Here is a 26,943-nt window from a genome sequence, read left to right as displayed (position 1 = left end):
GGACATTCACCGTCTGTGGGTTTCAGATGTTATACTTGTGGCTGAGCCAGCCGTACATTCACCGTCTTTGGGTTTCATATGTTATAGTTGTGGCTGAGCCAGTTGGTCATTCACCATCTGTGGGTTTCAGATGTTATAGTCATTGCTGAGACAGCCGGACATTCACCGTCTGTGAGTTTCAGATGTTATAGTCGTGGCTGAGCCAGCGGGACTTTCACCATCTGTGGGTTTCTGATGATATAGTCGTGGCTGAGCCAGCGGGACATTCACCGTCTGTGGGTTTCAGATGTTATAGTCGTTGCTGAGCCAGCGGGACATTCACCGTCTGTGGGTTTCAGATGTTATAGTCGTGGCTGAGCCAGACGGACATTCACCGTCTGTGGGTTTCTGATGTTATAGTCGTGGCTGAGCCAGTCAGTCATTCATCGTCTGTGTGTTTCAGATGTTATAGTAATGGCTGAGCCAGCCGGACATTCACCGTCTTTGGGTTTCAGATGTTATAGTCGTGGCTGAGCCAGCCGGACATTCACCGTCTGTGGGTTTCAGATGTTATAGTCGTGGCTGAGCCAGCGGGACATTCACCGTCTGTGGGTTTCAGATGTTATAGTCGTTGCTGAGCCAGCGGAACATTCACCGTCTGTGGGTTTCAGATGTTATAGTCGTGACTAAGCCAGTCAGTCATTCATCGTCTGGGTGTTTCAGATGTTATAGTCGGTGCTGAGCCAGCCGGACATTCACCGTCTGTGGGTTTCAGATGTTATTGTCGTGGATGAGCAAGACGGACATTCACCGTCTGTGGGTTTCTGATGTTAAAGTCGTGGCTGAGCCAGTCAGTCATTCATAGTCTGTGTGTTTCAGATGTTATAGTAATGGCTGAGCCAGCCGGACATTCACAGTCTGTGGTTTTCAGATGTTATAGTCGTTGCTGAGCTAGACGGACATTCAACGTCTGTGGGATTCTGATGTTATAGTCGTGGCTGAGCCAGTCAGTCATTCATCGTCTGTGTGTTTCAGATGTTATAGTAATGGCTGAGCCAGCCGGACATTCACAGACTCTGGGTTTCATATGTTATAGTCATTGCTGAGCCAGCGGGACATTCACCGTCTGTGCGTTTCAGAAGTTATAGTCGTTGCTGAGCCAGTCGGACATTCACCGTCTGTGGGTTTCAGATGTTATAGTCGTTGCTGAGCCAGCCGGACATTCAACGTCAGTGGGTTAAGATGTTATAGTCGTTGCTGAGCCAGCCGGACATTCACCGTCTGTGGGTTTCAGATGTTATAGTCGCTGCTGAGCCAGCGGAACATTCACCGTCTGTGGGTTTCAGATGTTATAGTCGTGGCTGAGCCAGGCTGCCATTCACCGTCTGTGGGGTTAAGATGTTATAGTCGTTGCTGAGCCAGCCGGACATTCACTGTCTGTGGGTTTCAGATGTTATACTCGTGGCTGTGCCAGCGGGACATTCACCGTCTGTGGGCTTCAGATGTTATAGTCGTGGCTGAGCCAGCCGGACATTCACCATCTTTGGGGTTAAGATGTTATAGTCTTTGCTGAGCCAGCGGGACATTAACCGTCTGTGAGTTTCAGATGTTATAGTCATTGCCGAGCCAGCGGGACATTCACCGTCTGTGGGTTTCAGATGTTACAGTCGTGGCTGAGCCAGCGGGACATTCACCGTCTGTGGGTTTCAAATGTTATAGTCGTTGCTGAGCCAGCGGGACATTAACCGTCTGTGGGTTTCAGATGTTATAGTCGTTGCTGAGCCAGCCGGACATTCACCGGCTGTTCGTTTGAGATGTTATATTCGTGGCTGAGCCAGTCCGTCATTCATCGTATGAGTGTTTCAAATGTTATAGTCATGTCTGAGGCAGTCGGTCATTCACCGTCTGTGGGTTTCAGATGTTTTAGTCTTTGCTGAGCCAGCCGGACATACACCGTCTGTGGGTTTCAGATGTTACAGTCATGGCTGAGCCAGCGGGACATTCACCGTCTGTGGGTTTCAGATGTTATAGTCGTGGCTGAGCCAGGCTGCCATTCACCGTCTGTGGGTTTCAGATGTTATAATCGTGGCTGAGCCAGTCGGTCATTCACCGTCTGTGGGTTTCAGATGTTATAGTCGTGGCTGAGCCAGCTGGACATTCACCGTCTGTGGGTTTCAGATGTTATAGTCGTGGCTGAGCCAGCTGGACATTCACCGTCTGTGGGGTTAAGATGTTATAGTCGTTGCTGAGCCAGCCGGACAATAACCGTCTGTGGGTTTCAGATGTTATAGTCGTTGCTGAGCCAGCCGGACATTCACCGTCTGTGGGTTTCAGATGTTATAGTCGTGGCTGAGCCAGCCGTACCTTCACCGTCATGGGTTAAGATGTTATAGTCGTTGCTGAGCCAGCCGGACATTCACTGTCTGTGGTTTTCAGATGTTATGGTGTGTTGCTTAGCCAGCTGGACATTCACCGTCTGTGGGTTTCAGATGTTATAGTCGTTGCTGAGCCAGCGGGACATTCACCGTCTGTGGGCTTCAGATGTTATAGTCGTGGCTGAGCCCGCCGGACATTCACCGTCTGTGGGGTTAAGATGTTATAGTCGTTGCTGAGCCAGCCGGACATTCACTGTCTGTGAGTTTCAGATGTTATAGTCGTGGCTGAGCCAGCCGGACATTCACCATCTGTGAGTTTCAGATGTTATAGTCGTTGCTGAGCCAGCCGGACATTCACCGTCTGTGGGCTTCAGATGTTATAGTCGTGGCTGAGCCAGCCGGACATTCACTGTCTGTGGGTTTCAGATGTTATAGTCATTGCTGAGCCAGCGGGACATTAACCGTCTTTGAGTTTCAGATGTTATAGTCGTGGCTGTGCGAGCCGGACATTCACTGTCTGTGGGTTTCAGATGTTATAGTCATTGCTGAGCCAGCGGGACATTCACCGTCTGTGAGTTTCAGATGTTATAGTCGTGGCTGTGCCAACGGGACATTCACCGTCTGTGGGCTTCAGATGTTATAGTCGTGGCTGAGCCCGCCGGACATTCACTGTCTGTGGGGTTAAGATGTTATAGTCATTGCTGAGCCAGCGGGACATTCACCGTCTGTGGGTTTCAGATGTTATAGTCGTTGCTGAGCCAGCCGGACATTCACAGTCTGTGGGTTTCAGATGTTATAGTCATTGCTGAGACAGCCGGACATTCACCGTCTGTTCGTTTCTGATGTTATAGTCGTGGCTGAGCCAGTCCGTCATTCATCGTATGTTTGTTTCAAATGTTATAGTCGTGGCTGAGCCAGTCCGTCATTCATCGTATGTGTGTTTCAAATGTTATAGTCATGTCTGAGGCAGTCGGTCATTCAGCGTCTGTGGGTTTCAGATGTTTTAGTCTTTGCTGAGCCAGCTGGACATTCACCGTCTGTGGTTTTCAGATGTTATAGTCGTTGCTGAGCCAGCTGGACATTCACCGTCTGTGGGTTTCAGATGTTATAGTCGTTGCTGAGCCAGCCGGACATTCACCGTCTGTGGGTTTCAGATGTTATAGTCGTGGCTTAGCCAGGCTGCCATTCACCGTCTGTGGGGTTAAGATGTTATAGTCATTGCTGAGCCAGCGGGACATTCACCGTCTGTGGGCTTCAGATGTTATAGTCGTGGCTGAGCCCTCCGGACATTCACCGTCTGTGTGGTTAAGATGTGATAGACTTTGCTGAGCCAGCGGGACATTAACCGTCTGTGAGTCTCAGATGTTATAGTCCTTGCTGAGCCAGCCGGACATTCACCGTCTGTGGGGTTAAGATGTTATAGTCGTTGCTGAGCCAGCCGGTCATTCACTGTCTGTGGGTTTCAGATGTTATAGTCATTGCTGATCCAGCCGGACATTCACCGTCTGTTCGTTTCAGATGTTATAGTCGTGGCTGAGCCAGTCCGTCATTCATCGTATGTGTGTTTCAAATGTTATAGTCATGTCTGTGGCAGTCGGTCATTCAGCGTCAGTGGGTTTCAGATGTTTTAGTCTTTGCTGAACCAGCGGGACATTCACCGTCTGTGGGTTTCAGATGTTACAGTCGTGGCTGAGCCAGCGGGACATTCACCGTCTGTGGGTTTCAGATGTTATAGTCGTTGCTGAGCCAGTCGGTCATTCACCGTCTGTGGGTTTCAGATGTTATAATCGTGGCTGAGCCAGTCGGTCATTCACCGTCTGTGCGTTTCAGATGTTATAGTCGTTGCTGAGCCAGCCTGACATTCACCATCTGTGGGTTTCAGATGTTATAGTCGTGGCTGATCCAGCGGGACATTCACAGTCTGTGGGTTTCAGATGTTATAGTCGTTCCTGAGCTAGCGGGACATGAACCGTCTGTGGGTTTCAGATGTTATAGTCGTGGCTGAGACAGTCCGTCATTCATTGTATGTGTGTTTCAAATGTTATAGTCATTTCTGAGGCAGTCGGTCATTCACTGTCTGTGGGTTTCAGATGTTTTAGTCTTAGCTGAGCCAGCGGGACATTCACCGTCTGTGGGTTTCAGATGTTACAGTCGTGGCTGAGCCAGCGGGACATTCACCGTCTGTGGGTTTCAGATGTTATAGTCATTGCTGAGCCAGCTGGACATTCACCGTCTGTGGGTTTCAGATGTTATATTCGTGGCTGAGCCAGCTGGACATTCAACGTCTGTGGGGTTAAGATGTTATAGTCGTTGCTGAGCCAGCCGGACATTCACCGTCTGTGCGTTTCAGATGTTATAGTCGTTGCTGAGCCAGCCGGACATTCACCGTCTGTAGGTTTCAGATGTTATAGTCGTGGCTGACCCAGCCGGACATTCACAGTCTGTGGGTTTCAGATGTTATAGTCATGGCTGAGCCAGACGGACATTCACCGTCTGTGGGTTTCTGATGTTATAGTCGTGGCTGAGCCAGTCAGTCATTCATCGTCTGTGTGTTTCAGATGTTATAGTCGTGGCTGAGGCAGCGGAACAGTAACCGTCTGTGGGTTTCAGATGTTATAGTCGTTGCTGAGCCAGCCGGACATTCACCGTCTGTGGGTTTCAGATGTTATAGTCGTTGCTGAGCCAGCGGGACATTCACCGTCTGTGGGTTTCAGATGTTATAGTCGTGGCTGAGCCAGCCAGACATTCGCAGTCTGTGGGTTTCAGATGTTATAGTCATGGCTGAGCCGGACGGACATTCACAGTCTGTGGGTTTCAGATGTAAAAGTCGTGGCTGAGCCAGCCGGACATTCACCTTCTGTGGGTTTCAGATGTTATAGTCGTGGCTGAGCCAGCCGGATATTCACCGTCTGTGGGTTTCAGATGTTATAGTCGGTGCTGAGCCAGCCTGACATTCACCGTCTTTGGGTTTCAGATGTTATAGTCGTGGCTGAGCCAGCGGGACATTCACCGTCTGTGCGTTTCAGATGTCATAGTCGTTGCTGAGCCAGCGGGACATTCACCGTCTGTGGGTTTCAGATGTTATAGTCATTGCTGATCCAGCCGGACATTCACCGACTGTTCGTTTCAGATGTTATAGTCGTGGCTGAGCCAGTCCGTCATTCATCGTATGTGTGTTTCAAATGTTATAGTCATGTCTGTGGCAGTCGGTCATTCAGCGTCAGTGGGTTTCAGATGTTTTAGTCTTTGCTGAACCAGCGGGACATTCACCGTCTGTGGGTTTCAGATGTTATAGTCGTGGCTGAGCAGCGGGACTTTCACCATCTGTGGGTTTCTGATGATATAGTCGTGGCTGAGCCAGCGGGACATTCACCGTCTGTGGGTTTCAGATGTTATAGTCGTTGCTGAGCCAGCGGGACATTCACCGTCTGTGGGTTTCAGATGTTATAGTCGTGGCTGAGCCAGACGGACATTCACCGTCTGTGGGTTTCTGATGTTATAGTCGTGGCTGAGCCAGTCAGTCATTCATCGTCTGTGTGTTTCAGATGTTATAGTAATGGCTGAGCCAGCCGGACATTCACCGTCTTTGGGTTTCAGATGTTATAGTCGTGGCTGAGCCAGCCGGACATTCACCGTCTGTGGGTTTCAGATGTTATAGTCGTGGCTGAGCCAGCGGGACATTCACCGTCTGTGGGTTTCAGATGTTATAGTCGTTGCTGAGCCTGCGGAACATTCACCGTCTGTGGGTTTCAGATGTTATAGTCGTGACTAAGCCAGTCAGTCATTCATCGTCTGGGTGTTTCAGATGTTATAGTCGGTGCTGAGCCAGCCGGACATTCACCGTCTGTGGGTTTCAGATGTTATTGTCGTGGATGAGCAAGACGGACATTCACCGTCTGTGGGTTTCTGATGTTAAAGTCGTGGCTGAGCCAGTCAGTCATTCATAGTCTGTGTGTTTCAGATGTTATAGTAATGGCTGAGCCAGCCGGACATTCACAGTCTGTGGTTTTCAGATGTTATAGTCGTTGCTGAGCCAGACGGACATTCAACGTCTGTGGGATTCTGATGTTATAGTCGTGGCTGAGCCAGTCAGTCATTCATCGTCTGTGTGTTTCAGATGTTATAGTAATGGCTGAGCCAGCCGGACATTCACAGACTCTGGGTTTCATATGTTATAGTCATTGCTGAGCCAGCGGGACATTCACCGTCTGTGCGTTTCAGAAGTTATAGTCGTTGCTGAGCCAGTCGGACATTCACCGTCTGTGGGTTTCAGATGTTATAGTCGTTGCTGAGCCAGCCGGACATTCAACGTCAGTGGGTTAAGATGTTATAGTCGTTGCTGAGCCAGCCGGACATTCACCGTCTGTGGGTTTCAGATGTTATAGTCGCTGCTGAGCCAGCGGAACATTCACCGTCTGTGGGTTTCAGATGTTATAGTCGTGGCTGAGCCAGGCTGCCATTCACCGTCTGTGGGGTTAAGATGTTATAGTCGTTGCTGAGCCAGCCGGACATTCACTGTCTGTGGGTTTCAGATGTTATACTCGTGGCTGTGCCAGCGGGACATTCACCGTCTGTGGGCTTCAGATGTTATAGTCGTGGCTGAGCCAGCCGGACATTCACCATCTGTGGGGTTAAGATGTTATAGTCTTTGCTGAGCCAGCGGGACATTAACCGTCTGTGAGTTTCAGATGTTATAGTCATTGCCGAGCCAGCGGGACATTCACCGTCTGTGGGTTTCAGATGTTACAGTCGTGGCTGAGCCAGCGGGACATTCACCGTCTGTGGGTTTCAAATGTTATAGTCGTTGCTGAGCCAGCGGGACATTAACCGTCTGTGGGTTTCAGATGTTATAGTCGTTGCTGAGCCAGCCGGACATTCACCGGCTGTTCGTTTGAGATGTTATATTCGTGGCTGAGCCAGTCCGTCATTCATCGTATGTGTGTTTCAAATGTTATAGTCATGTCTGAGGCAGTCGGTCATTCACCGTCTGTGGGTTTCAGATGTTTTAGTCTTTGCTGAGCCAGCCGGACATACACCGTCTGTGGGTTTCAGATGTTACAGTCATGGCTGAGCCAGCGGGACATTCACCGTCTGTGGGTTTCAGATGTTATAGTCGTGGCTGAGCCAGGCTGCCATTCACCATCTGTGGGTTTCAGATGTTATAATCGTGGCTGAGCCAGTCGGTCATTCACCGTCTGTGGGTTTCAGATGTTATAGTCGTGGCTGAGCCAGCTGGACATTCACCGTCTGTGGGTTTCAGATGTTATAGTCGTGGCTGAGCCAGCTGGACATTCACCGTCTGTGGGGTTAAGATGTTATAGTCGTTGCTGAGCCAGCCGGACAATAACCGTCTGTGGGTTTCAGATGTTATAGTCGTTGCTGAGCCAGCCGGACATTCACCGTCTGTGGGTTTCAGATGTTATAGTCGTGGCTGAGCCAGCCGTACCTTCACCGTCATGGGTTAAGATGTTATAGTCGTTGCTGAGCCAGCCGGACATTCACTGTCTGTGGTTTTCAGATGTTATGGTGTGTTGCTTAGCCAGCTGGACATTCACCGTCTGTGGGTTTCAGATGTTATAGTCATTGCTGAGCCAGCGGGACATTCACCGTCTGTGGGCTTCAGATGTTATAGTCGTGGCTGAGCCCGCCGGACATTCACCGTCTGTGGGGTTAAGATGTTATAGTCGTTGCTGAGCCAGCCGGACATTCACTGTCTGTGGGTTTCAGATGTTATAGTCGTGGCTGAGCCAGCCGGACATTCACCGTCTGTGAGTTTCAGATGTTATAGTCGTTGCTGAGCCAGCCGGACATTCACCGTCTGTGGGCTTCAGATGTTATAGTCGTGGCTGAGCCAGCCGGACATTCACTGTCTGTGGGTTTCAGATGTTATAGTCATTGCTGAGCCAGCGGGACATTAACCGTCTTTGAGTTTCAGATGTTATAGTCGTGGCTGTGCGAGCCGGACATTCACTGTCTGTGGGTTTCAGATGTTATAGTCATTGCTGAGCCAGCGGGACATTCACCGTCTGTGAGTTTCAGATGTTATAGTCGTGGCTGTGCCAACGGGACATTTACCGTCTGTGGGCTTCAGATGTTATAGTCGTGGCTGAGCCCGCCGGACATTCACTGTCTGTGGGGTTAAGATGTTATAGTCATTGCTGAGCCAGCGGGACATTCACCGTCTGTGGGTTTCAGATGTTATAGTCGTTGCTGAGCCAGCCGGACATTCACAGTCTGTGGGTTTCAGATGTTATAGTCATTGCTGAGCCAGCCGGACATTCACCGTCTGTTCGTTTCTGATGTTATAGTCGTGGCTGAGCCAGTCCGTCATTCATCGTATGTTTGTTTCAAATGTTATAGTCGTGGCTGAGCCAGTCCGTCATTCATCGTATGTGTGTTTCAAATGTTATAGTCATGTCTGAGGCAGTCGGTCATTCAGCGTCTGTGGGTTTCAGATGTTTTAGTCTTTGCTGAGCCAGCTGGACATTCACCGTCTGTGGTTTTCAGATGTTATAGTCGTTGCTGAGCCAGCTGGACATTCACCGTCTGTGGGTTTCAGATGTTATAGTCGTTGCTGAGCCAGCCGGACATTCACCGTCTGTGGGTTTCAGATGTTATAGTCGTGGCTTAGCCAGGCTGCCATTCACCGTCTGTGGGGTTAAGATGTTATAGTCATTGCTGAGCCAGCGGGACATTCACCGTCTGTGGGCTTCAGATGTTATAGTCGTGGCTGAGCCCTCCGGACATTCACCGTCTGTGTGGTTAAGATGTGATAGACTTTGCTGAGCCAGCGGGACATTAACCGTCTGTGAGTCTCAGATGTTATAGTCCTTGCTGAGCCAGCCGGACATTCACCGTCTGTGGGGTTAAGATGTTATAGTCGTTGCTGAGCCAGCCGGTCATTCACTGTCTGTGGGTTTCAGATGTTATAGTCATTGCTGATCCAGCCGGACATTCACCGTCTGTTCGTTTCAGATGTTATAGTCGTGGCTGAGCCAGTCCGTCATTCATCGTATGTGTGTTTCAAATGTTATAGTCATGTCTGTGGCAGTCGGTCATTCAGCGTCAGTGGGTTTCAGATGTTTTAGTCTTTGCTGAACCAGCGGGACATTCACCGTCTGTGGGTTTCAGATGTTACAGTCGTGGCTGAGCCAGCGGGACATTCACCGTCTGTGGGTTTCAGATGTTATAGTCGTTGCTGAGCCAGTCGGTCATTCACCGTCTGTGGGTTTCAGATGTTATAATCGTGGCTGAGCCAGTCGGTCATTCACCGTCTGTGCGTTTCAGATGTTATAGTCGTTGCTGAGCCAGCCTGACATTCACCATCTGTGGGTTTCAGATGTTATAGTCGTGGCTGATCCAGCGGGACATTCACAGTCTGTGGGTTTCAGATGTTATAGTCGTTCCTGAGCTAGCGGGACATGAACCGTCTGTGGGTTTCAGATGTTATAGTCGTGGCTGAGACAGTCCGTCATTCATTGTATGTGTGTTTCAAATGTTATAGTCATTTCTGAGGCAGTCGGTCATTCACTGTCTGTGGGTTTCAGATGTTTTAGTCTTAGCTGAGCCAGCGGGACATTCACCGTCTGTGGGTTTCAGATGTTACAGTCGTGGCTGAGCCAGCGGGACATTCACCGTCTGTGGGTTTCAGATGTTATAGTCATTGCTGAGCCAGCTGGACATTCACCGTCTGTGGGTTTCAGATGTTATATTCATGGCTGAGCCAGCTGGACATTCAACGTCTGTGGGGTTAAGATGTTATAGTCGTTGCTGAGCCAGCCGGACATTCACCGTCTGTGCGTTTCAGATGTTATAGTCGTTGCTGAGACAGCCGGACATTCACCGTCTGTAGGTTTCAGATGTTATAGTCGTGGCTGACCCAGCCGGACATTCACAGTCTGTGGGTTTCAGATGTTATAGTCATGGCTGAGCCAGACGGACATTCACCGTCTGTGGGTTTCTGATGTTATAGTCGTGGCTGAGCCAGTCAGTCATTCATCGTCTGTGTGTTTCAGATGTTATAGTCGTGGCTGAGGCAGCGGAACAGTAACCGTCTGTGGGTTTCAGATGTTATAGTCGTTGCTGAGCCAGCCGGACATTCACCGTCTGTGGGTTTCAGATGTTATAGTCGTTGCTGAGCCAGCGGGACATTCACCGTCTGTGGGTTTCAGATGTTATAGTCGTGGCTGAGCCAGCCAGACATTCGCAGTCTGTGGGTTTCAGATGTTATAGTCATGGCTGAGCCGGACGGACATTCACAGTCTGTGGGTTTCAGATGTAAAAGTCGTGGCTGAGCCAGCCGGACATTCACCTTCTGTGGGTTTCAGATGTTATAGTCGTGGCTGAGCCAGCCGGATATTCACCGTCTGTGGGTTTCAGATGTTATAGTCGGTGCTGAGCCAGCCTGACATTCACCGTCTTTGGGTTTCAGATGTTATAGTCGTGGCTGAGCCAGCGGGACATTCACCGTCTGTGGGTTTCAGATGTCATAGTCGTTGCTGAGCCAGCGGGACATTCACCGTCTGTGGGTTTCAGATGTTATAGTCATTGCTGATCCAGCCGGACATTCACCGACTGTTCGTTTCAGATGTTATAGTCGTGGCTGAGCCAGTCCGTCATTCATCGTATGTGTGTTTCAAATGTTATAGTCATGTCTGTGGCAGTCGGTCATTCAGCGTCAGTGGGTTTCAGATGTTTTAGTCTTTGCTGAACCAGCGGGACATTCACCGTCTGTGGGTTTCAGATGTTACAGTCGTGGCTGAGCCAGCGGGACATTCACCGTCTGTGGGTTTCAGATGTTATAGTCGTTGCTGAGCCAGTCGGTCATTCACCGTCTGTGGGTTTCAGATGTTATAATCGTGGCTGAGCCAGTCGGTCATTCACCGTCTGTGCGTTTCAGATGTTATAGTCGTTGCTGAGCCAGCCTGACATTCACCATCTGTGGGTTTCAGATGTTATAGTCGTGGCTGAGCCAGCGGGACATTCACCGTCTGTGGGTTTCAGATGTTATAGTCGTTGCTGAGCCAGCTGGACATTCACCGTCTGTGGGTTTCAGATGTTATATTCGTGGCTGAGCCAGCTGGATATTCAACGTCTGTGGGGTTAAGATGTTATAGTCGTTGCTGAGCCAGCCGGACATTCACCGTCTGTGGGTTTCAGATGTTATAGTCGTTGCTGAGCCAGCCGGACATTCACCGTCTGTGGGTTTCAGATGTTATAGTCATGGCTGAGCCAGCCGGACATTCACCGTCATGGGTTAAGATGTTATAGTCGTTGCTGAGCCAGCCGGATATTCACAGTCTGTAGGTTTCTGATGTCATAGTCATTGCTGAGAGAGACGGACATTCACCGTCTGTGCTTTTCAGATGTTATAGTCGTTGCTGAGCCAGCCGGATATTCACAGTCTGTGGGTTTCTGATGTTATAGTCGTTGCTGAGCCAGTCGGACATTCACCGTCTGTGGGTTTCAGATGTTATAGTCGTTGCTGAGCCAGCCGGACATTCACCGTCAGTGGGTTTCAGATGTTATAGTCGTTGCTGAGCCAGCCAGACATTCACCGTCTGTGGGTTTCATGTGTTATAGTCGTTTTTGAGCCAGCGGAACAGTCACCGTCTGTGGGTTTCAGATGTAAAAGTCGTGGCTGAGCCAGCGGGACATTAACCGTTTGTAGGTTTCAGATGTTATAGTCGTGGCTGAGCCAGTCCGTCATTAACTGTCTGTGGGTTTCAGATGTTTTAGTCTTAGCTAAGCCAGTGGGACATTCACCGTCTGTGGGTTTCAGATGTTAAAGTCGTGGCTGAGCCAGCGGGACATTCACCGTCTGTGGGTTTCAGATGTTATTGTCGTTGCTGAGCCAGCTGGACATTCACCGTCTGTGGGTTTCAGATGTTATAGTCGTGGCTGAGCCAGCGGAACAGTCACCGTCTGTAGGTTTCAGATGTTATAGTCGTGGCTGAGCCAGCGGGACATTCACCGTCTGTGGGTTTCAGATGTTATAGTCGCTGCTGAGCCAGCGGAACATTCACCGTCTGTGGGTTTCAGATGTTATAGTCGTGGCTGAGCCAGGCTGCCATTCACCGTCTGTGGGGTTAAGATGTTATAGTCGTTGCTGAGCCAGCCGGACATTCACTGTCTGTGGGTTTCAGATGTTATACTCGTGGCTGTGCCAGCGGGACATTCACCGTCTGTGGGCTTCAGATGTTATAGTCGTGGCTGAGCCAGCCGGACATTCACCATCTGTGGGGTTAAGATGTTATAGTCTTTGCTGAGCCAGCGGGACATTAACCGTCTGTGAGTTTCAGATGTTATAGTCATTGCCGAGCCAGCGGGACATTCACCGTCTGTGGGTTTCAGATGTTACAGTCGTGGCTGAGCCAGCGGGACATTCACCGTCTGTGGGTTTCAAATGTTATAGTCGTTGCTGAGCCAGCGGGACATTAACCGTCTGTGGGTTTCAGATGTTATAGTCGTTGCTGAGCCAGCCGGACATTCACCGGCTGTTCGTTTGAGATGTTATATTCGTGGCTGAGCCAGTCCGTCATTCATCGTATGTGTGTTTCAAATGTTATAGTCATGTCTGAGGCAGTCGGTCATTCACCGTCTGTGGGTTTCAGATGTTTTAGTCTTTGCTGAGCCAGCCGGACATACACCGTCTGTGGGTTTCAGATGTTACAGTCATGGCTGAGCCAGCGGGACATTCACCGTCTGTGGGTTTCAGATGTTATAGTCGTGGCTGAGCCAGGCTGCCATTCACCGTCTGTGGGTTTCAGATGTTATAATCGTGGCTGAGCCAGTCGGTCATTCACCGTCTGTGGGTTTCAGATGTTATAGTCGTGGCTGAGCCAGCTGGACATTCACCGTCTGTGGGTTTCAGATGTTATAGTCGTGGCTGAGCCAGCTGGACATTCACCGTCTGTGGGGTTAAGATGTTATAGTCGTTGCTGAGCCAGCCGGACAATAACCGTCTGTGGGTTTCAGATGTTATAGTCGTTGCTGAGCCAGCCGGACATTCACCGTCTGTGGGTTTCAGATGTTATAGTCGTGGCTGAGCCAGCCGTACCTTCACCGTCATGGGTTAAGATGTTATAGTCGTTGCTGAGCCAGCCGGACATTCACTGTCTGTGGTTTTCAGATGTTATGGTGTGTTGCTTAGCCAGCTGGACATTCACCGTCTGTGGGTTTCAGATGTTATTGTCGTTGCTGAGCCAGCGGGACATTCACCGTCTGTGGGCTTCAGATGTTATAGTCGTGGCTGAGCCCGCCGGACATTCACCGTCTGTGGGGTTAAGATGTTATAGTCGTTGCTGAGCCAGCCGGACATTCACTGTCTGTGGGTTTCAGATGTTATAGTCGTGGCTGAGCCAGCCGGACATTCACCGTCTGTGAGTTTCAGATGTTATAGTCGTTGCTGAGCCAGCCGGACATTCACCGTCTGTGGGCTTCAGATGTTATAGTCGTGGCTGAGCCAGCCGGACATTCACTGTCTGTGGGTTTCAGATGTTATAGTCATTGCTGAGCCAGCGGGACATTAACCGTCTTTGAGTTTCAGATGTTATAGTCGTGGCTGTGCGAGCCGGACATTCACTGTCTGTGGGTTTCAGATGTTATAGTCATTGCTGAGCCAGCGGGACATTCACCGTCTGTGAGTTTCAGATGTTATAGTCGTGGCTGTGCCAACGGGACATTCACTGTCTGTGGGCTTCAGATGTTATAGTCGTGGCTGAGCCCGCCGGACATTCACTGTCTGTGGGGTTAAGATGTTATAGTCATAGCTGAGCCAGCGGGACATTCACCGTCTGTGGGTTTCAGATGTTATAGTCGTTGCTGAGCCAGCCGGACATTCACAGTCTGTGGGTTTCAGATGTTATAGTCATTGCTGAGCCAGCCGGACATTCACCGTCTGTTCGTTTCTGATGTTATAGTCGTGGCTGAGCCAGTCCGTCATTCATCGTATGTTTGTTTCAAATGTTATAGTCGTGGCTGAGCCAGTCCGTCATTCATCGTATGTGTGTTTCAAATGTTATAGTCATGTCTGAGGCAGTCGGTCATTCAGCGTCTGTGGGTTTCAGATGTTTTAGTCTTTGCTGAGCCAGCTGGACATTCACCGTCTGTGGTTTTCAGATGTTATAGTCGTTGCTGAGCCAGCTGGACATTCACCGTCTGTGGGTTTCAGATGTTATAGTCGTTGCTGAGCCAGCCGGACATTCACCGTCTGTGGGTTTCAGATGTTATAGTCGTGGCTTAGCCAGGCTGCCATTCACCGTCTGTGGGGTTAAGATGTTATAGTCATTGCTGAGCCAGCGGGACATTCACCGTCTGTGGGCTTCAGATGTTATAGTCGTGGCTGAGCCCTCCGGACATTCACCGTCTGTGTGGTTAAGATGTGATAGACTTTGCTGAGCCAGCGGGACATTAACCGTCTGTGAGTCTCAGATGTTATAGTCCTTGCTGAGCCAGCCGGACATTCACCGTCTGTGGGGTTAAGATGTTATAGTCGTTGCTGAGCCAGCCGGTCATTCACTGTCTGTGGGTTTCAGATGTTATAGTCATTGCTGATCCAGCCGGACATTCACCGTCTGTTCGTTTCAGATGTTATAGTCGTGGCTGAGCCAGTCCGTCATTCATCGTATGTGTGTTTCAAATGTTATAGTCATGTCTGTGGAAGTCGGTCATTCAGCGTCAGTGGGTTTCAGATGTTTTAGTCTTTGCTGAACCAGCGGGACATTCACCGTCTGTGGGTTTCAGATGTTACAGTCGTGGTTGAGCCAGCGGGACATTCACCGTCTGTGGGTTTCAGATGTTATAGTCGTTGCTGAGCCAGTCGGTCATTCACCGTCTGTGGGTTTCAGATGTTATAATCGTGGCTGAGCCAGTCGGTCATTCACCGTCTGTGCGTTTCAGATGTTATAGTCGTTGCTGAGCTAGCCTGACATTCACCATCTGTGGGTTTCAGATGTTATAGTCGTGGCTGATCCAGCGGGACATTCACAGTCTGTGGGTTTCAGATGTTATAGTCGTTCCTGAGCTAGCGGGACATGAACCGTCTGTGGGTTTCAGATGTTATAGTCGTGGCTGAGACAGTCCGTCATTCATTGTATGTGTGTTTCAAATGTTATAGTCATTTCTGAGGCAGTCGGTCATTCACTGTCTGTGGGTTTCAGATGTTTTAGTCTTAGCTGAGCCAGCGGGACATTCACCGTCTGTGGGTTTCAGATGTTACAGTCGTGGCTGAGCCAGCGGGACATTCACCGTCTGTGGGTTTCAGATGTTATAGTCATTGCTGAGCCAGCTGGACATTCACCGTCTGTGGGTTTCAGATGTTATATTCGTGGCTGAGCCAGCTGGACATTCAACGTCTGTGGGGTTAAGATGTTATAGTCGTTGCTGAGCCAGCCGGACATTCACCGTCTGTGCGTTTCAGATGTTATAGTCGTTGCTGAGCCAGCCGGACATTCACCGTCTGTAGGTTTCAGATGTTATAGTCGTGGCTGACCCAGCCGGACATTCACAGTCTGTGGGTTTCAGATGTTATAGTCATGGCTGAGCCAGACGGACATTCACCGTCTGTGGGTTTCTGATGTTATAGTCGTGGCTGAGCCAGTCAGTCATTCATCGTCTGTGTGTTTCAGATGTTATAGTCGTGGCTGAGGCAGCGGAACAGTAACCGTCTGTGGGTTTCAGATGTTATAGTCGTTGCTGAGCCAGCCGGACATTCACCGTCTGTGGGTTTCAGATGTTATAGTCGTTGCTGAGCCAGCGGGACATTCACCGTCTGTGGGTTTCAGATGTTATAGTCGTGGCTGAGCCAGCCAGACATTCGCAGTCTGTGGGTTTCAGATGTTATAGTCATTGTTGAGCCGGACGGACATTCACAGTCTGTGGGTTTCAGATGTAAAAGTCGTGGCTGAGCCAGCCGGACATTCACCTTCTGTGGGTTTCAGATGTTATAGTCGTGGCTGAGCCAGCCGGATATTCACCGTCTGTGGGTTTCAGATGTTATAGTCGGTGCTGAGCCAGCCTGACATTCACCGTCTTTGGGTTTCAGATGTTATAGTCGTGGCTGAGCCAGCGGGACATTCACCGTCTGTGGGTTTCAGATGTCATAGTCGTTGCTGAGCCAGCGGGACATTCACCGTCTGTGGGTTTCAGATGTTATAGTCATTGCTGATCCAGCCGGACATTCACCGTCTGTTCGTTTCAGATGTTATAGTCGTGGCTGAGCCAGTCCGTCATTCATCGTATGTGTGTTTCAAATGTTATAGTCATGTCTGTGGCAGTCGGTCATTCAGCGTCAGTGGGTTTCAGATGTTTTAGTCTTTGCTGAACCAGCGGGACATTCACCGTCTGTGGGTTTCAGATGTTACAGTCGTGGCTGAGCCAGCGGGACATTCACCGTCTGTGGGTTTCAGATGTTATAGTCGTTGCTGAGCCAGTCGGTCATTCACCGTCTGTGGGTTTCAGATGTTATAATCGTGGCTGAGCCAGTCGGTCATTCACCGTCTGTGCGTTTCAGATGTTATAGTCGTTGCTGAGCCAGCCTGACATTCACCATCTGTGGGTTTCAGATGTTATAGTCGTGGCTGATCCAGCGGGACATTCACAGTCTGTGGGTTTCAGATGTTATAGTCGTTCCTGAGCTAGCGGGACATGAACCGTCTGTGGGTTTCAGATGTTATAGTCGTGGCTGAGACAGTCCGTCATTCATTGTATGTGTGTTTCAACTGTTATAGTCATTTCTGAGGCAGTCGGTCATTCACTGTCTGTGGGTTTCAGATGTTTTAGTCTTAGCTGAGCCAGCGGGACATTCACCGTCTGTGGGTTTCAGATGTTACAGTCGTGGCTGAGCCAGCGGGACATTCACCGTCTGTGGGTTTCAGATGTTATAGTCATTGCTGAGCCAGCTGGACATTCACCGTCTGTGGGTTTCAGATGTTATATTCGTGGCTGAGCCAGCTGGACATTCAACGTCTGTGGGGTTAAGATGTTATAGTCGTTGCTGAGCCAGCCGGACATTCACCGTCTGTGCGTTTCAGATGTTATAGTCGTTGCTGAGCCAGCTGGACATTCACCGTCTGTAGGTTTCAGATGTTATAGTCGTGGCTGACCCAGCCGGACATTCACAGTCTGTGGGTTTCAGATGTTATAGTCATGGCTGAGCCAGACGGACATTCACCGTCTGTGGGTTTCTGATGTTATAGTCGTGGCTGAGCCAGTCAGTCATTCATCGTCTGTGTGTTTCAGATGTTATAGTCGTGGCTGAGGCAGCGGAACAGTAACCGTCTGTGGGTTTCAGATGTTATAGTCGTTGCTGAGCCAGCCGGACATTCACCGTCTGTGGGTTTCAGATGTTATAGTCGTTGCTGAGCCAGCGGGACATTCACCGTCTGTGGGTTTCAGATGTTATAGTCGTGGCTGAGCCAGCCAGACATTCGCAGTCTGTGGGTTTCAGATGTTATAGTCATGGCTGAGCCGGACGGACATTCACAGTCTGTGGGTTTCAGATGTAAAAGTCGTGGCTGAGCCAGCCGGACATTCACCTTCTGTGGGTTTCAGATGTTATAGTCGTGGCTGAGCCAGCCGGATATTCACCGTCTGTGGGTTTCAGATGTTATAGTCGGTGCTGAGCCAGCCTGACATTCACCGTCTTTGGGTTTCAGATGTTATAGTCGTGGCTGAGCCAGCGGGACATTCACCGTCTGTGGGTTTCAGATGTCATAGTCGTTGCTGAGCCAGCGGGACATTCACCGTCTGTGGGTTTCAGATGTTATAGTCATTGCTGATCCAGCCGGACATTCACCGTCTGTTCGTTTCAGATGTTATAGTCGTGGCTGAGCCAGTCTGTCATTCATCGTATGTGTGTTTCAAATGTTATAGTCATGTCTGTGGCAGTCGGTCATTCAGCGTCAGTGGGTTTCAGATGTTTTAGTCTTTGCTGAACCAGCGGGACATTCACCGTCTGTGGGTTTCAGATGTTACAGTCGTGGCTGAGCCAGCGGGACATTCACCGTCTGTGGGTTTCAGATGTTATAGTCGTTGCTGAGCCAGTCGGTCATTCACCGTCTGTGGGTTTCAGATGTTATAATCGTGGCTGAGCCAGTCGGTCATTCACCGTCTGTGCGTTTCAGATGTTATAGTCGTTGCTGAGCCAGCCTGACATTCACCATCTGTGGGTTTCAGATGTTATAGTCGTGGCTGAGCCAGCGGGACATTCACCGTCTGTGGGTTTCAGATGTTATAGTCGTTGCTGAGCCAGCTGGACATTCACCGTCTGTGGGTTTCAGATGTTATATTCGTGGCTGAGCCAGCTGGATATTCAACGTCTGTGGGGTTAAGATGTTATAGTCGTTGCTGAGCCAGCCGGACATTCACCGTCTGTGGGTTTCAGATGTTATAGTCGTTGCTGAGCCAGCCGGACATTCACCGTCTGTGGGTTTCAGATGTTATAGTCATGGCTGAGCCAGCCGGACATTCACCGTCATGGGTTAAGATGTTATAGTCGTTGCTGAGCCAGCCGGATATTCACAGACTGTAGGTTTCTGATGTCATAGTCATTGCTGAGAGAGACGGACATTCACCGTCTGTGCTTTTCAGATGTTATAGTCGTTGCTGAGCCAGCCGGATATTCACAGTCTGTGGGTTTCTGATGTTATAGTCGTTGCTGAGCCAGTCGGACATTCACCGTCTGTGGGTTTCAGATGTTATAGTCGTTGCTGAGCCAGCCGGACATTCACCGTCAGTGGGGTTCAGATGTTATAGTCGTTGCTGAGCCAGCCAGACATTCACCGTCTGTGGGTTTCATGTGTTATAGTCGTTTTTGAGCCAGCGGAACAGTCACCGTTTGTGGGTTTCAGATGTAAAAGTCGTGGCTGAGCCAGCTGGACATTTACCGTCTGTGGGTTTCAGATGTTATAGTCGTGGCTGAGACAGCCGGATATTCACCGTCTGTGGGTTTCAGATGTTATAATCGTTGCTGAGCCAGCGGGACATTAACCGTTTGTAGGTTTCAGATGTTATAGTCATGGCTGAGCCAGCGAGACATTCACCGTCTGTGGGGTTAAGATGTTATAGTCGTTGCTGAGCCAGCCGGACATTCACCGTCTGTGGGTTTCAGATGTTATAGTCGTTGCTGAGCCAGCCGGACTTTCACCGTCTGTGTGTTTCAGATGTTATAGTCGTGGCTGAGCCAGCCGGACATTCACCGTCTGTGGGGTTAAGATGTTATAGTCTTTGCTGAGCCAGCCGGATATTCACAGTCTGTGGGTTTCTGATGTCATAGTCGTTGCTGAGCCAGCCGGACATTCACCGTCTGTGCGTTTCAGATGTTATAGTCGTTGCTGAGCCAGCCGGATATTCACAGTCTGTGGGTTTCTGATGTTATAGTCGTTGCTGAGCCAGTCGAACATTCACCGTCTGTGGGTTTCAGATGTTATAGTCGTTGCTGAGCCAGCCGGACATTCACCGTCAGTGTGTTTCAGATGTTATAGTCGTTGCTGAGCCAGCCGGACATTCACCGTCTGTGGGTTTCAGGTGTTATTATCGTTGTTGAGCCAGCGGAACAGTCACCGTCTGTGGGTTTCAGATGTAAAAGTCGTGGCTGAGCCAGCCGGACATTCACCGTCTGTGGGTTTCAGATGTAAAAGTCGTGGCTGAGCCAGCCGGACATTTACCGTCTGTGGGTTTCAGTTGTTATAGTCGTGGCTGAGACAGCCGGATATTCACCGTCTGTGGGTTTCAGATGTTATAGTCGGTGCTGAGCCAGCCGGACATTCACCGTCTGTGGGTTTCAGATGTTATAGTCGTTGCTGTGCCAGTCAGACATTCACCGTCTGTGGGGTTAAGATGTTATAGTCGTTGCTGAGCCAGCTGGACTTTCACCGCGTGTGCGTTTCAGATGTTATAGTTGTGGCTGAGCCAGCCGTACATTCACCGTCTTTGGGTTTCATATGTTATAGTTGTGGCTGAGCCAGTTGGTCATTCACCATCTGTGGGTTTCAGATGTTATAGTCATTGCTGAGCCAGCCGGACATTCACCGTCTGTGGGTTTCAGATGTTATAGTCGTGGCTGAGCCAGCGGGACTTTCACCATCTGTGGGTTTCAGATGTTATAGTCGTGGCTGAGCCAGCGGGACATTCACCGTCTGTGGGTTTCAGATGTTATAGTCGTTGCTGAGCCAGCGGGACATTCACCGTCTGTGGGTTTCAGATGTTATAGTCGTGGCTGAGCCAGACGGACATTCACCGTCTGTGGGTTTCTGATGTTATAGTCGTGGCTGAGCCAGTCAGTCATTCATCGTCTGTGTGTTTCAGTTGTTATAGTAATGGCTGAGCCAGCCGGACATTCACCGTCTTTGGGTTTCAGATGTTATAGTCGTGGCTGAGCCAGCCGGACATTCACCGTCTGTGGGTTTCAGATGTTATAGTCGTGGCTGAGCCAGCGGGACATGAACCGTCTGTGGGTTTCAGATGTTATAGTCGTTGCTGAGCCAGCGGGACATTCACCGTCTGTGGGTTTCAGATGTTATAGTCGTGACTGAGCCAGTCAGTCATTCATCGTCTGGGTGTTTCAGATGTTATAGTCGGTGCTGAGCCAGCCGGACATTCACCGTCTGTGGGTTTCAGATGTTATTGTCGTGGATGAGCAAGACGGACATTCACCGTCTGTGGGTTTCTGATGTTAAAGTCGTGGCTGAGCCAGTCAGTCATTCATAGTCTGTGTGTTTCAGATGTTATAGCAATGGCTGAGCCAGCCGGACATTCACAGTCTGTGGGTTTCAGATGTTATAGTCGTTGCTGAGCCAGACGGACATTCACCGTCTGTGGGTTTCTGATGTTATAGTCGTGGCTGAGCCAGTCAGTCATTCATCGTCTGTGTGTTTCAGATGTTATAGTAATGGCTGAGCCAGCCGGACATTCACAGTCTGTGGGTTTCAGATGTTATCGTCGTGGCTGAGCCAGACGTACATTCACCGTTTGTGTGTTTCTGATGTTATAGTCGTGGCTGAGCCAGTCAGTCATTCATCGTCTGTGTGTTTCAGATATTATAATTGTGGCTGAGCCAGTCGGTCATTCACCGTCTGTGGGTTTCAGATGTTATAGTCGTTGCTGAGCCAGCGGGACATTCACTGTCTGTGGGTTTCAGATGTTATAGTCGTTGCTGAGCCAGCCGGATATTCACAGTCTGTGGGTTTCTGATGTTATAGTCGTTGCTGAGCCAGTCGGACATTCACCGTCTGTGGGTTTCAGATGTTATAGTCGTTGCTGAGCCAGCCGGACATTCAACGTCAGTGGGTTAAGATGTTATAGTCGTTGCTGAGCCAGCCGGACATTCACCGTCTGTGGGTTTCAGATGTTATAGTCGCTGCTGAGCCAGCGGAACAATCACCGTCTGTGGTTCTCAGATGTTATAGTCGTTGCTGAGCCAGCTGGACATTCACCGTCTGTGGGTTTCTGATGTTATAGTCGTGGCTGAGCCAGTCAGTCATTCATCGTCTGTGTGTTTCAGATGTTATAGTAATGGCTGAGCCAGCCGGACATTCACAGTCTGTGGGTTTCAGATGTTATCGTCGTGGCTGAGCCAGACGGACATTCACCGTTAGTGTGTTTCAGATGTTATAGTAATGGCTGAGCCAGCCGGACATTCACAGTCTGTGGGTTTCAGATGTTATCGTCGTGGCTGAGCCAGACGGACATTCACCGTTTGTGTGTTTCTGATGTTATAGTCATGGCTGAGCCAGCGGAACAGTCACCGTCTGTGGGTTTCAGATGTAAAAGTCGTGGCTGAGCCAGCTGGACATTTACCGTCTGTGGGTTTCAGATGTTATAGTCGTGGCTGAGACAGCCGGATATTCACCGTCTGTGGGTTTCAGATGTTATAATCGTTGCTGAGCCAGCGGGACATTAACCGTTTGTAGGTTTCAGATGTTATAGTCATGGCTGAGCCAGTCCGTCATTCATTGTATGTGTGTTTCAAATGTTATAGTCATGTCTGAGGCAGTCGGTCATTCACTGTCTGTGGGTTTCAGATGTTTTAGTCTTAGCTAAGCCAGCGGGACATTCACCGTCTGTGGGTTTCAGATGTTAAAGTCGTGGCTGAGCCAGCAGGACATTCACCGTCTGTGGGTTTCAGATGTTATTGTCGTTGCTGAGCCAGCTGGACATTCACCGTCTGTGGGTTTCAGATGTTATAGTCGTGGCTGAGCCAGCGGAACAGTCACCGTCTGTAGGTTTCAGATGTAAAAGTCGTGGCTGAGCCAGCCGGACATTCACCGTCTGTGGGTTTCAGATGTTATAGTCGTGGCTGAGACAGCCGGATATTCACCATCTGTGGGTTTCAGATGTTATAGTCGGTGCTGAGCCAGCCGGACATTCACCGTCAGTGAGGTTGAGATGTTATAGTCGTTGCTGAGCCAGCCTGACATTCACCATCTGTGATTTTCAGATATTATAGTCATGGCTGAGCCAGCGAGACATTCACCGTCTGTGGGTTTCAGATGTTATAGTCGTTGCTGAGCTAGCGGGACATGAACCGTCTGTGGTTTTCAGATGTTATAGTCGTCGCTGCGCCAGTCCGTCATTCATTGTATGTGTGTTTCAAATGTTATAGTCATTTCTGAGGCAGTCGGTCATTCACTGTCTGTGGGTTTCAGATGTTATATTCGTGGCTGAGCCAGCTGGACATTCACCGTCTGTGGGGTTAAGATGTTATAGTCGTTGCTGAGCCAGCCGGACATTCACCGTCTGTGGGTTTCAGATGTTATAGTCGTTGCTGAGCCAGCCGGACTTTCACCGTCTGTGTGTTTCAGATGTTATAGTCGTGGCTGAGCCAGCCGGACATTCACCGTCTGTGGGGTTAAGATGTTATAGTCTTTGCTGAGCCAGCCGGATATTCACAGTCTGTGGGTTTCTGATGTCATAGTCGTTGCTGAGCCAGCCGGACATTCACCGTCTGTGCGTTTCAGATGTTATAGTCGTTGCTGAGCCAGCCGGATATTCACAGTCTGTGGGTTTCTGATGTTATAGTCGTTGCTGAGCCAGTCGAACATTCACCGTCTGTGGGTTTCAGATGTTATAGTCGTTGCTGAGCCAGCCGGACATTCACCATCAGTGTGTTTCAGATGTTATAGTCGTTGCTGAGCCAGCCGGACATTCACCGTCTATGGGTTTCAGGTGTTATTATCGTTGTTGAGCCAGCGGAACAGTCACCGTCTGTGGGTTTCAGATGTAAAAGTCGTGGCTGAGCCAGCCGGACATTCACCGTCTGTGGGTTTCAGATGTAAAAGTCGTGGCTGAGCCAGCCGGACATTTACCGTCTGTGGGTTTCAGTTGTTATAGTCGTGGCTGAGACAGCCGGATATTCACCGTCTGTGGGTTTCAGATGTTATAGTCGGTGCTGAGCCAGCCGGACATTCACCGTCTGTGGGTTTCAGATGTTATAGTCGTTGCTGTGCCAGTCAGACATTCACCGTCTGTGGGGTTAAGATGTTATAGTCGTTGCTGAGCCAGCTGGACTTTCACCGCGTGTGCGTTTCAGATGTTATAGTTGTGGCTGAGCCAGCCGTACATTCACCGTCTTTGGGTTTCATATGTTATAGTTGTGGCTGAGCCAGTTGGTCATTCACCATCTGTGGGTTTCAGATGTTATAGTCATTGCTGAGCCAGCCGGACATTCACCGTCTGTGGGTTTCAGATGTTATAGTCGTGGCTGAGCCAGCGGGACTTTCACCATCTGTGGGTTTCAGATGTTATAGTCGTGGCTGAGCCAGCGGGACATTCACCGTCTTTGGGTTTCAGATGTTATAGTCGTGGCTGAGCCAGCCGGACATTCACCGTCTGTGGGTTTCAGATGTTATAGTCGTGGCTGAGCCAGCGGGACATGAACCGTCTGTGGGTTTCAGATGTTATAGTCGTTGCTGAGCCAGCGGGACATTCACCGTCTGTGGGTTTCAGATGTTATAGTCGTGACTGAGCCAGTCAGTCATTCATCGTCTGGGTGTTTCAGATGTTATAGTCGGTGCTGAGCCAGCCGGACATTCACCGTCTGTGGGTTTCAGATGTTATTGTCGTGGATGAGCAAGACGGACATTCACCGTCTGTGGGTTTCTGATGTTAAAGTCGTGGCTGAGCCAGTCAGTCATTCATAGTCTGTGTGTTTCAGATGTTATAGCAATGGCTGAGCCAGCCGGACATTCACAGTCTGTGGGTTTCAGATGTTATAGTCGTTGCTGAGCCAGACGGACATTCACCGTCTGTGGGTTTCTGATGTTATAGTCGTGGCTGAGCCAGTCAGTCATTCATCGTCTGTGTGTTTCAGATGTTATAGTAATGGCTGAGCCAGCCGGACATTCACAGTCTGTGGGTTTCAGATGTTATCGTCGTGGCTGAGCCAGACGGACATTCACCGTTTGTGTGTTTCTGATGTTATAGTCGTGGCTGAGCCAGTCAGTCATTCATCGTCTGTGTGTTCCAGATATTATAATTGTGGCTGAGCCAGTCGGTCATTCACCGTCTGTGGGTTTCAGATGTTATAGTCATTGCTGAGCCAGCGGGACATTCACTGTCTGTGGGTTTCAGATGTTATAGTCGTTGCTGAGCCAGCCGGATATTCACAGTCTGTGGGTTTCTGATGTTATAGTCGTTGCTGAGCCAGTCGGACATTCACCGTCTGTGGGTTTCAGATGTTATAGTCGTTGCTGAGCCAGCCGGACATTCAACGTCAGTGGGTTAAGATGTTATAGTCGTTGCTGAGCCAGCCGGACATTCACCGTCTGTGGGTTTCAGATGTTATAGTCGCTGCTGAGCCAGCGGAACAATCACCGTCTGTGGTTCTCAGATGTTATAGTCGTTGCTGAGCCAGCTGGACATTCACCGTCTGTGGGTTTCAGATGTTATAGTCGTTGCTGAGCCAGCTGGACATTCACCGTCTGTGGGTTTCAGATGTTATAGTCGTGGCTGAGCCAGGCTGCCATTCACCGTCTGTGGGGTTAAGATGTTATAGTCGTTGCTGAGCCAGCCGGACATTCACTGTCTGTGGGTTTCAGATGTTATACTCGTGGCTGAGCCAGCGGGACATTCACCGTCTGTGGGTTTCAGATGTTACAGTCGTGGCTGAGCCAGCGGGACATTCACCGTCTGTGGGTTTCAAATGTTATAGTCGTTGCTGAGCCAGCGGGACATTAACCGTCTGTGGGTTTCAGATCTTATAGTCGTTGCTGAGCCAGCCGGATTTTCACCGGCTGTTCGTTTGAGATGTTATATTCGTGGCTGAGCCAGTCCGTCATTCATCGTATGTGTGTTTCAAATGTTATAGTCATGTCTGAGGCAGTCGGTCATTCACCGTCTGTGGGTTTCAGATGTTTTAGTCATTGCTGAGCCAGCCGGACATACACCGTCTGTGGGTTTCAGATGTTACAGTCATGGCTGAGCCAGCGGGACATTCACCGTCTGTGGGTTTCAGATGTTATAGTCGTGGCTGAGCCAGGCTGCCATTCACCGTCTGTGGGCTTCAGATGTTATAATCGTGGCTGAGCCAGTCGGTCATTCACCGTCTGTGGGTTTCAGATGTTATAGTCGTGGCTGAGCCAGCTGGACATTCACCGTCTGTGGGTTTCAGATGTTATAGTCGTGGCTGAGCCAGCTGGACATTCACCGTCTGTGGGGTTAAGATGTTATAGTCGTTGCTGAGCCAGCCGGACATTCACCGTCTGTGGGTTTCAGATGTTATAGTCGTTGCTGAGCCAGCCGGACATTCACCGTCTGTGGGTTTCAGATGTTATAGTCGTGGCTGAGCCAGCCGTACATTCACCGTCATGGGTTAAGATGTTATAGTCGTTGCTGAGCCAGCCGGACATTCACTGTCTGTGGTTTTCAGATGTTATGGTGTGTTGCTGAGCCAGCTGGACATTCACCGTCTGTGGGTTTCAGATGTTATAGTCGTTGCTGAGCCAGCTGGACATTCACCGTCTGTGGGTTTCAGATGTTATAGTCGTGGCTGAGCCAGCGGGACATTCACCGTCTGTGGGTTTCAGATGTTATAGTCGTTGCTGAGCCAGCCGGACATTCACTCTCTGTGGGTTTCAGATGTTATAGTCCTGGCTGAGCCAGCCGGACATTCACCGTCTGTGGGGTTAAGATGTTATAGTCGTTGCTGAGCCAGCCGGACATTCACTCTCTGTGGGTTTCAGATGTTATAGTCCTGGCTGAGCCAGACGGACATTCAACGTCTGTGGGGTTAAGATGTTATAGTCGTTGCTGAGCCAGCCGGACATTCACTCTCTGTGGGTTTCAGATGTTATAGTCGTTGCTGAGCCAGCGGGACATTCACCGTCTGTGGGGTTAAGATGTTATAGTCGTTGCTGAGCCAGCCGGACATTCACTCTCTGTGGGTTTCAGATGTTATAGTCCTGGCTGAGCCAGACGGACATTCAACGTCTGTGGGGTTAAGATGTTATAGTCGTTGCTGAGCCAGCCGGACATTCACTCTCTGTGGGTTTCAGATGTTATAGTCGTTGCTGAGCCAGCGGGACATTCACCGTCTGTGGGCTTCAGATGTTATAGTCGTGGCTGAGCCCGCCGGACATTCACCGTCTGTGGG

This window comes from Hemitrygon akajei, chromosome 24, assembly GCF_048418815.1.
Source record: "Hemitrygon akajei chromosome 24, sHemAka1.3, whole genome shotgun sequence".
Taxonomy (NCBI): Eukaryota; Metazoa; Chordata; class Chondrichthyes; order Myliobatiformes; family Dasyatidae; genus Hemitrygon; species Hemitrygon akajei.
This window is presented reverse-complemented; position numbering follows the sequence as displayed.